Source organism: Chenopodium album, chromosome 11 (genome assembly GCF_948465745.1).
Source record: "Chenopodium album chromosome 11, dcCheAlbu1.1, whole genome shotgun sequence".
Lineage (NCBI taxonomy): Eukaryota > Viridiplantae > Streptophyta > Magnoliopsida > Caryophyllales > Amaranthaceae > Chenopodium > Chenopodium album.
Genome location: NC_137844.1, coordinates 28,237,427 through 28,247,318, shown reverse-complemented (window position 1 = coordinate 28,247,318; position 9,892 = coordinate 28,237,427). Strand labels below are relative to the sequence as shown.

Genomic DNA, 9,892 nt, shown 5'->3' with positions numbered 1-9,892 from the left:
GCTTGTATGCCTAGGCATGCCCTTTCCCCTATTTAGGAGAGAATACCTTGGGCAATTTTTGTGGCTTCCTATCGCTCAGTCGTCTTACCATGTTGAGGTCGGCCGGGCTGGTTGACTTTTCAGTTATTGTGGCTGAGTTGTATAGCTAAGGGATGCCCTTGCTATGCACTTACTTGACCGCTCTGTGGCACCTTCAGAAGGGCCGAGCTGCTATGTTGTAAACAACATCATTATTACTTTTATCCGGCATTTCTGCTTAAGTAATCATAAACAAATTGAAAGAATTTAGATAACAATGTTCGACTTTTCATTAATTTTGTCAAAATTACATTGTTGAGGGGTTGTACGACTTTAATTACAAGGCTCGGTCATCTAGGCCCAGTTGAATATACAACTTTTTGGATAAGTACTAGATTAAAACATAATACTTTCTTAGATTATCCGTATTTCAAGTATGAGGAATAGGACGGCCATTTATGGCTTTGAGACGGTACATACAATCTCGTACCTCTTCTCTAATTTGGTATGGCCCTTCCCAGTTAGGAGTTAACTTTCCATCTTCATTTTTCTCAGAAAAAGATCCCCCATCTTTAGCGGCCGCTTAGACACCTTGCGATTGTATGCCCTCGTCATTTTGAGACAATAAATTTCATGTCTAAGTGCCGCATTGCCCCTGGCTTCTAGAAGAAAGTCTAGGGCCATCTTCATAGCCTCCCAACTGGCCGACTCATCATATAGCATTACCCGAAGGGTAGGTTCGCACATCTCAATTGGGAGTACGGCTTTAGCGCCATAGACTAGAAAAAATGGGGTCTCTCCTGTTGAACTCTTGGTTGTGGTTCAAATGGACCATAGCACATTCACTAACTCATCTGCCCAAAGGCCGCCTGCTTTCTCAATCTTGCACTTGATACCGTTGGAGATCAGCTTTTTATAAGCCTCAACTTGGCCGTTATCTTGCGGGCGTCCGACCGAGGTAAAACAATGAGTGATGCCCTGGTCACCTAGCCAATTTTTGAGTTGGTGTGTTTCAAATTAGGGTCCATTGTCGAACACCATTGACTATGGTACACCATAGCGAGTGATGATATTTTTCCAGATAAAGGCGGACACATCCGTCCACTTGATTCCTCGGACGGCCTTAGCTTCAACTCACTTGGTGAAGTAGTCAAGTACTACTAATACACATCGCCTTTGCCCAGACGCAGGAGTATACGACCCCAAGATATCCATGCCCCACTTTGCAAAGGGGAGCGGACTATTTATGGCTGACAAACTATTTGCAGGTCGATGAATAAGGGTGGAAAACCTCTAGCACTTGTCACATTTTTTCACCATTCTTATGGCGTTCGAATTCATGCTCGGCTAGTAATTTTTTGGGTAATTTTTACCCATGACATGTGGACCAGCCAGCAAGCGACACGTGTTAGCCCAGGCTTAGTCCAAACTGGACCTATCTCCATTTGACCTATCTCTATTTGACATCTAATCAGGGGCATATTTATCGATGACCCTATAAATATGGAGATTTCCCCCATTTTGGGGACATCTATAATTCATTTATTACAACCTACCCTACATTCTCTCAGATCAGAGAAAATACCTAATCTCGGAATCCGAGAAGATCTCACTTTTACCTTTCTACACTTTTTACATTCTCCACCACGTTCTAACTTGATCGTCGGAGGCGAAGCTCCCACCAACCAGAGTCTTCGTGTTTTGCAGATACAGAGCGCGTCAGACCAATCTTTGAGCTGTAACTCTCCCAAGGGATAAAAACACCTAAAACATTTGGTGCCGTCTATGGGGAAAGTACCTCTAAGATGGTTCAAGAGTCTATACCGCCACCTGAACCCAACCGACCTACGGCCATCGGGGAGGTCCACACGGGCAGTGATTCGGAAAACGACTGTGAAGTCGAAACCTATGTGGCCCGTGATGGGTCACTCATCTCTAAGCGCATCCGTCCTAGGGATAGAATGGAACGGAGTAACAACGAAGCCGGTCCCAGCAAGTCTGCTGGACCACCGCATGGCGAAACCCAAACGGCCAGGGGTAAGGCTCTAGTCACCCGAGACGAGCTCATGAAATTCATGACAAGTTTCAAGGGTGAAATCAAGGCCCTGATCAACAAAAGGACGGCTGGCTCTAGTAAAGGTCAGTCGACCAAGAAGACTCCTCAAGCTGAGAGGAGAAAGTCAGTCAGAGACATGCAGCCTACTCCACATGCAAAGGAGAAGGCGGTCATCCCTGCCATTGACTAATCTAAGACCCTTCTACCCCAAACAGGCAAATGGAAGGTCATCCGACCTATTCAGCCGGATGACAGCAAGAAAACCTTCTCTGATTCTCGACACATCATCGAGCACAACGAGAGCCAAAAGTTGTTTGAGTCAGCCTCTACATCAAGCTTTCCAGATAGCTTTAAATATACATTAGCAAGGAATTCTCAATCCTTGCATGAGAGCTATACAGGCAACAAGTCTGCCCATTCTGGACCTCAGATGATTGGACCAGTCTTGTATGTGCCTCAGATGCCATACAGACAGTATGTCCCTCCATTCATGCAGTCGGCCCTCTTCAGAGCTCAGGCGGCACAAAATGTCCAGCCCCTAGAGTGGCAGCTTCGTCTACTCAGACTTGGTGAACAAACATCTGCGTTCACCAAGGAAATAACCGAGGTGGCACAGTCTGCCAAGGTTAAGAATGTCTTGGTTGGTGCCTATAATGGTTTCACCAACCCTGAGGATTACCTCATGGACAACACCAACCTTATGCATATGCAGGGGTTGGAGGACGCTATGTGGTGCCGATGTTTCTCGGCTACCTTGAAGGGCATATCCCAATAATGGTTTAGCAACCTGCTAGCCAGATGCATTGACAGCTTCAGGAGGCTTGCCTTCCTGTTTGCCCCCAACTTCTCGATGAACATCCCTGCCAAGAAACCGAGCCTCGACTTGAGCACCATATAGTAGGGAGAGAGAGAAGGACTTCACTCCTACGTCAAATGGTTCAATCTGCCGAGAATCTAGATACAAGCTATCTGACGAGGTAGCCTATACAGACTTCTTCAAGTGTCTAAAGGATGGGTCAACCTTTAAGTTTGACCTCATCCAAAAAAGGGTCTTCACCCTCCAAGAAGCGTTAATAGAGGCGAAGAGCTTTATTCAAGCCACCGACCTCTGCTCGTCCAGCCATCAGTCAGACTCCAAGAAGTCTGACAAACAAAGAGAGAGTCGGTCTGCTCAGCCAGCTCAGAAACCTAAAGAGAGCAAAAAGAGAAAATAAGTCTTGGCGGTTGATGAATCTGATCAACCGTCTATAAAGAAAAAGAAGGAATTTAAACCATACGTCCCGAGGTACGAGTTTAATAAAGACTGCTACTCCATCCTCATGGAGAAAAAGGACCGGCTGACCATTGAGAAGCCGAATCCAATGAAGAGTTTTGTCTAGTCACGGAACAAAAATAAATATTGTCGCTTCTATGAGGAAGTTGGCCATGACACCAATGACTGCTATAGTTTCAAGCGAACGTTGGACCGTTTAGTTGACAAGGGGGTGCTGAAATCTTATGTCTTGAAGTCCAAAGCAACTGTCAAGACAAATCCAGGACAGTCGTCCATGACTGCCCAACCTGCTAGTAGTTCAGAAACTAAGAAGGAGCCAATCTACACCATAGTAGGCGGATTCACAAGTGATGGCCCGACCATTTGGGGCATCAAGGATCATCTAAAGAGATGATCCATTCAGTTGATGATGGTCAGGCGTATGCCAGCGGTACCTTCCTAGATTACCTCATCATTGAAAAGGATCGGGGAAAAGTCCGCCGACCGCATGACGACCTGGTTGTCATTGAATGTAAGGTCGCCAAGCTCCTCTAACCTCATCAGCTACAAGTGTCTGCCCAAGCTGAAGTACAAGCTGGAAAACCTGCACGACGTCTCCCACCCTCTAGCTGGTTTTGGGGGAGGGGTCGTGCACTAATGAGTGTCATTTATGGCACTCTTAGGCTAGGTTTTCTTTGTAGTTTTATGCTCGTTTTTAGTCTTTTATGTCGTGGTTTTGCATAATAATGCTTGTTTGTGTGTAAGATTAGAGAAACGTGTGCTTTTAATGGTTTTCTTTCTATTTTATTCATTTCTCGGTTATCTTTTCTCGCTTCTTCGTTTCTTTGACTTGTTTTGTAGGTGTGTTGAGTTCCCCGAGGTTTAATTATCAAGGAGGAAGCTCGAGCACATTCAAGGGAGTTGATGGAGTTAAGTTCGGGAATCCAAACATGCATTTCAAGCTAGCTCCTCAAGCACAAAAACCTTAGAAGCAATGCTTTGGCTCGAAGTGTTCAAATGCTTAAAAGATGAAGAAGCTGCCCTTCTCACGAGCATCGCCTCGAGTGCACCAATGATAGGGATGCTCGGGAGTGTGGAGATCGATCGAGCAAACGAACGAGGCAAGGCCACGAGCACCAAGCAGGGGTGCGCGCCCAGCAGAGGTGGTGCGCACGTGCAGACCCACTAGTGCGCGCGCGGCCTAGTGGTGCGCACGCACAAGGCGCCCCGTTCCCCTTCGCTCAATTTTCTATTTATAGCTTTAGACTTTTTTTTTGGGGGGTGACAACTTATTTTGTACTTGACACTTATTTTCCAGAATTAGAGGAGAGAGAAAGTAGAGAGAGAAGCTTAGGATTACTTGATTGTGCTTAAATTTCATCTTTGATTTCAACTTGATCTTGGATTTCTTCTTCAATTCAATGAAAGTTTGTGAGATTCCTTTCCTTTGAATTTACTCTTATTGCAGTTTCCTTTAATTCTTAAAATGTTTGATTTGAACTTTAATCTTTGCTTTAGAAATTGTTGAATGATTGAATTTCTTCTTGATTGAACTTGAAATGAATATGTATGTGATTGAACTTGTTTTGTTTTTCAATTTCACCATGATTAGTGAGTAGATTAATTGCTAAGGAGAAGGGGAAGCATGCCTGATTGATGATTTTTTCTAGTTGATGATCCTTGATTGATGGAATTGTTACAGTTAAGTTGGTTGACATAATTATGCATGTGATTAATTAGACTAGGAGTGATCAACCTATAAGATTAATCTAGATTGCATTGCAAATTTCAATGACATGAACCCTTGATTTGAGAACTGCTTTAATTGATTGTATTTGACTGTGATTTTCCTAGTTAGCTATTCATAGTGAACCCTAGCTTGGCTTATAGGAGATAGCTTTTGGATTCCTTTGGTTACAACTATTGTTTGTCCTTTGTAATGTTTGAATTGATTGAGTGACCCATCAATTAGCATCATCTTTGAGCTTGCATGTGGAACCTATATCCCTAGTGTTTAGTATATTTAATTTTTCGATTTTTCTACCTTTCTCGATACCTTAGTTACCAACCATATCTTTCTACAATCTTCGTAGTAGCTTGACCTAGGCTATAGCTTGCATCTACTCATTCCTTTGGGTTCAACCCTTGACTTACCATATACTCGTATTAGGTTGGTTGAGTGTTTATAAATTTTGTTTGGCTCTAGGAAAGGGTAGAAAACGACCTACTTTTCCCTACGTCAAAAATGGCGCCGTTGCCGGGGAGTGATATTGGTGCTTTCTTATAGTTGTTGAGTCTATTTCATCCTTAATTGAAAATACAAAAAGATTTTTTTTAGGCTACACTTGTAGCCGTGCTACTAATCATTTCTTTTGAGATTGTATGCATAGAGCACGTGGTCGTTCACTAGTGCCATTTGATCCAGAAATTGAGAGAACTATTGTAAGGTTGATGGTTGCTAGACGATCTTTGAGTCCTAACACTTCAAGTGAAGAAGAACCACAACAAGAGGAACAAGCAAGAATGAGAGAAAATCCAATTGTGGCGTTGAAAGAATTGGGGATTCCCGGTGCATGTAGATTTGAGAGTGGGATTGCTCCACCTACAACACCGGCGAATGACTTTGAAATAAGAGCGGAAATGATCACTTTGATAGAGAGGCGATAATTTAGTGGGGCCAAGCATGAAAGCCCGCTAAATCATCTCAAGGAGTTCGAAAAATATTGCAATACTATCAAGGTGAATGGAATTTTCCAAAAATTCATCCGCCTCAAGCTTTTTCCTTTTTCCCTCATAGGGTGTGCCTTGGAATGGCTATACAAGGAGGTCAAGCCGAATTCTCTAAGGACATGGGATGAAGTGACCAAGGAATTTCTATCCCGTTTTTATCCACAAAAGAAAACGGCAGAGGCTAGAGCTTTGATTCAAGGTTTCAAGCAAAATCCTAGTGAGAGTCTCTATGAAATATGGTAGAGATACAAAGAGTATCAAAGAGAATGTCCTCACCATGGAATTCCTACTTACCAAATTATTCAAATTTTCTATGGAGGCCTTAATCCTCAAGGAAAATCATGTTTAGATGGAGGAGCCGGAAGTCCTATCAAGAATAAAACGAAAGAGGAAGTGATAGACATAATGGAAGACGTAGTGAGGTATTATAGAGATTGGCAAGATGGAGAAAGAGAGTCAACTAGAAAGAGTAGCTCTTCGGTGTACTCAGTTAATCATCTAAATGCAATCAACAATCTCTCCTCACAAATGACAAACTTAGGGAAGGAGATGTCCGCTATCAAGGCGAAGTTGGAAAGTGCTACCTACCCAGTTTCAAGTCTTCCCTCCCAATCTAAGGGGAGAGGTATGTCTTCTAATGCTCAACCCCCTCCCTCTTCTAATAACATGCCTAGTGGATGCTTGTTTTGTGAGGATTGTGGATCGCATGATCATGATGTTTCTAACTGCCCTCGTGCATGTATGGATGTTTGTGATGATCAAGATGGAAATTTGAATGAACATGTGAACTATGTGTCAAACAATAAGGATTCTAGGTTTGAGAATCAAAGAGGTCAATGGAATAGGAATTACAAAAACCATGGCAATTTCGACAACTACAACCAAGGTGGTGGTAATAGGAATCATGGGAACCAAAATTCCAGAGGTAACTATAACAACCAATGTTATAGTAGTTAAAATCAAAACCAAAATTATGGTAATCATAACCAAGGTTATGGTAACCATAATCAAGGTAGAGGTAATGGGAACAATCAAAATAGGGGAAATTTTATAAATAACTCTCAAAGGGGTCCCCCACCCGGTTTTGCTCCAAAGACCCAAAATGATAATTCCTATGTTCAATCCTCTTTTCTCATAGGACCAATTAGGAAGAAATCATTGAAAACCAAACAAAGTTGTTAAACACTTACATGGCCTTAAGTGGCAAGAAATTTAATGAAATGATGACTCATAATAAGATGCTTGAAAACCAAATTTCTCAACTTGCCAATGCTTTAAAAAACCATGCTAGTCCTTTTTTTTTTACCTTCCCAAGGCCTAGATCCCAAGAGACTGGTCAATGCTATTTTTACAAGGAGTGGTAGGGTTCTTGAGGAGAGTTTTCCTTGTAAGAGTGAGACCAAGGAGGCCACAAATGAGGTATTGGTAGAAGATGAGAGAGATGGTGCATCTTTGAGTGAGGTTGAGATTGAGAAACCTAGTGAGGTGAGAGTGGAGAAAGGAATTGTGAAACCCAAGCTTCCTTATCCAAACTTAGATGAACAATTTGGAAGATTTATTGACATGCTCAAGAAACTTCACCTTTCTCTACCATTTACTTAAGTTGTCACCCAAATGCCCTACTACGCAAAATTCCTCAAAGACATTTTGAGCGGTAGGAGGACTTGTGATGGTGTAGAGACGGTGAACTTGACCGAGAATTATAGTGCAATCATACTTAACAATATGCCACCTAAGCTAAAAGACCCCGGAAACTTTTCCATCCCTTGTGCCATTTACAAAATGCAAAACGAGAATACCTTGTGTGACCTAGGAGCTAGTGTGAGCCTTATGCCATATTCGGTACACCAAAGACTTGAGCTAGGGGAACTCTTACCTAATAACATCACTTTGCAATTGGCCAATAAGTCAATTAAGTTTCCTAAGGGTAAGGTAGAGGATGTCCCTTTAAGGATTGGGAAATTTGTTATCCCGGTGGATTTTGTGGTGCTTAAAATGGACGAAGATGCTAACATTCCTATCATTCTAGGGAGACCATTCCTTGCTACTTCGGGTGCTATGATAGATGTGAAAAGTGCTAAATTTCACTCAAAGTAGGCGATGAGGTGATAGAATTTGACTTGAATGATAGTATGAAGTATCCAAGTTCTTCTTTAGAAAATTGCATGTTGATTGATTCTCTTGATCACGTTGTGTCTTTCATGCATGAGAAATTGCTCACCTCTAACGATGCTCTTGAGAATGTTTTGTTGAATAAGGAAAACATAGGTGCTCCTAGAAAGGAGATGGTTTTGTATGAACATGTGCTCAATGGAAGCCTTAAGGATGTTGAAGAGCAAATGTGTATGAGCATTTCTAGCCAAGAAGCGTTGTAAGTGGCTACATCAAAGGAAGGTAAAGGTGTGCCAATGGTTGAGCTCAAACCTCTTCCATCACACCTTAGGTATGAATTCTTGGGACCCAACTCCACCTATCCCGTGATTGTTAGCTCTTCTTTGAGTGAACGCCAAGCTCAAGAGTTGTGTGATGTTTTGAGAAAGCACCAAGGTGCTTTGGGTTATACCATTGATGACCTCAAAGGTATAAGCCCCGCTTTATGTACACATCACATAACCCTTAAGGAGGGTGCTCTACCTTCTATTGGGAGACAACGAAAGCTACATCCCCAAATGGGAGAGGTAGTGAAGAAGGAGATCACCAAACTTTTGGATGTGAGAATTATCTTCCCCATCTCGAGTTCTAGGTAGGTCTCCCCCGTTCATGTTGTCCCAAAGAATGGAGGCATGACCGTCGTCGAGAATGAGAGAGGTGAGCTCATTCCAACGAGGACGGTCACGGGATGGAGGATGTGCATAGACTATACACGTCTAAACACGTCAACCAAGAAAGATCACTTCCCCCTTCCTTTCATTGATCAAATTCTTGAGAGACTAACGAGGCACAAGTTCTATTGTTTTCTTGATGGTTATTCGGGATTTTTCTAAATTCCTATCCACCTAGATGACTAAGAGAAAACAACCTTCACTTGTCCCTATGGAACATTTTCTTATAGGAGAATGTTGTTTGGCCTTTATAATGCTCCCATAACATTTCAGAGATGCATGATGAGTATATTTGGAGATATGTTAGAGGAGGAGATGGAAGTGTTTATGGATGATTTCTCCGTAGGAGGTGTTTCATTTGAGGCATGCCTTGAAAACTTTGAGAACTGTCTAGCAAGGTGTGAGAAGGTAAACTTAGTTTTGAATTGGGAGAAGTGTCACTTCATGGTGGAGGAAGGCATAGTCCTTGGCCAAAAGATTTCTCACAAGGGGATAGAGGTGGACAAAGAGAAAATTGAGGTTATTAAGAAGCTTCTACCTCCGGTCAATGTGAAAGGAGTGAGATCTTTCTTAGGATATGCCGAGTTTTATAGAAGATTCGTCAAGGATTTCTTCAAAAGGATGTTGAGTTTGTATTTGATGATAAGTGTTTGGAGGCATTCGATAAATTGAAGAAGGCTCTAATCTCTTCTCCTATTGTTCAAGCCCCCAAGATAGGATTTACCTTTTGAGTTGATGTGTGATGCGAGTAATTCGGCAATTGAAGGTGTCTTGGGTCAAAGAGTGGAAAAGAATATACATGTGATCTATTATATGTCCAAGACTCTAAATAGTGCTCAAAGGAACTACACCACAACGGAAAAGGAGTTTTTGGCTATTGTTCATGCTTTTGAGAAATTCCGTTGTTATTTATTGGGTTCCCAGACCATTGTCTTCACGGATCATGTGGCTCTTAAGTATCCTTTTTCCAAGAAAGAGTCCAAGCCTAGGTTGATCCGGTGGGCACTTGAACTT

At 42.3% G+C, this 9,892-nt stretch overlaps 1 non-coding gene across 1 annotated transcript; it reads right to left on the bottom strand.

Annotated features, from left to right (window-relative positions):
* Positions 1-6,234: 6,234 nt before the first annotated feature.
* On the bottom strand, positions 6,235-6,340 carry LOC145569607 (small nucleolar RNA R71). Its single transcript, XR_014096193.1, has one exon. It is a non-coding gene; the product is annotated as a small nucleolar RNA R71 (small nucleolar RNA).
* Positions 6,341-9,892: the final 3,552 nt, after the last annotated feature.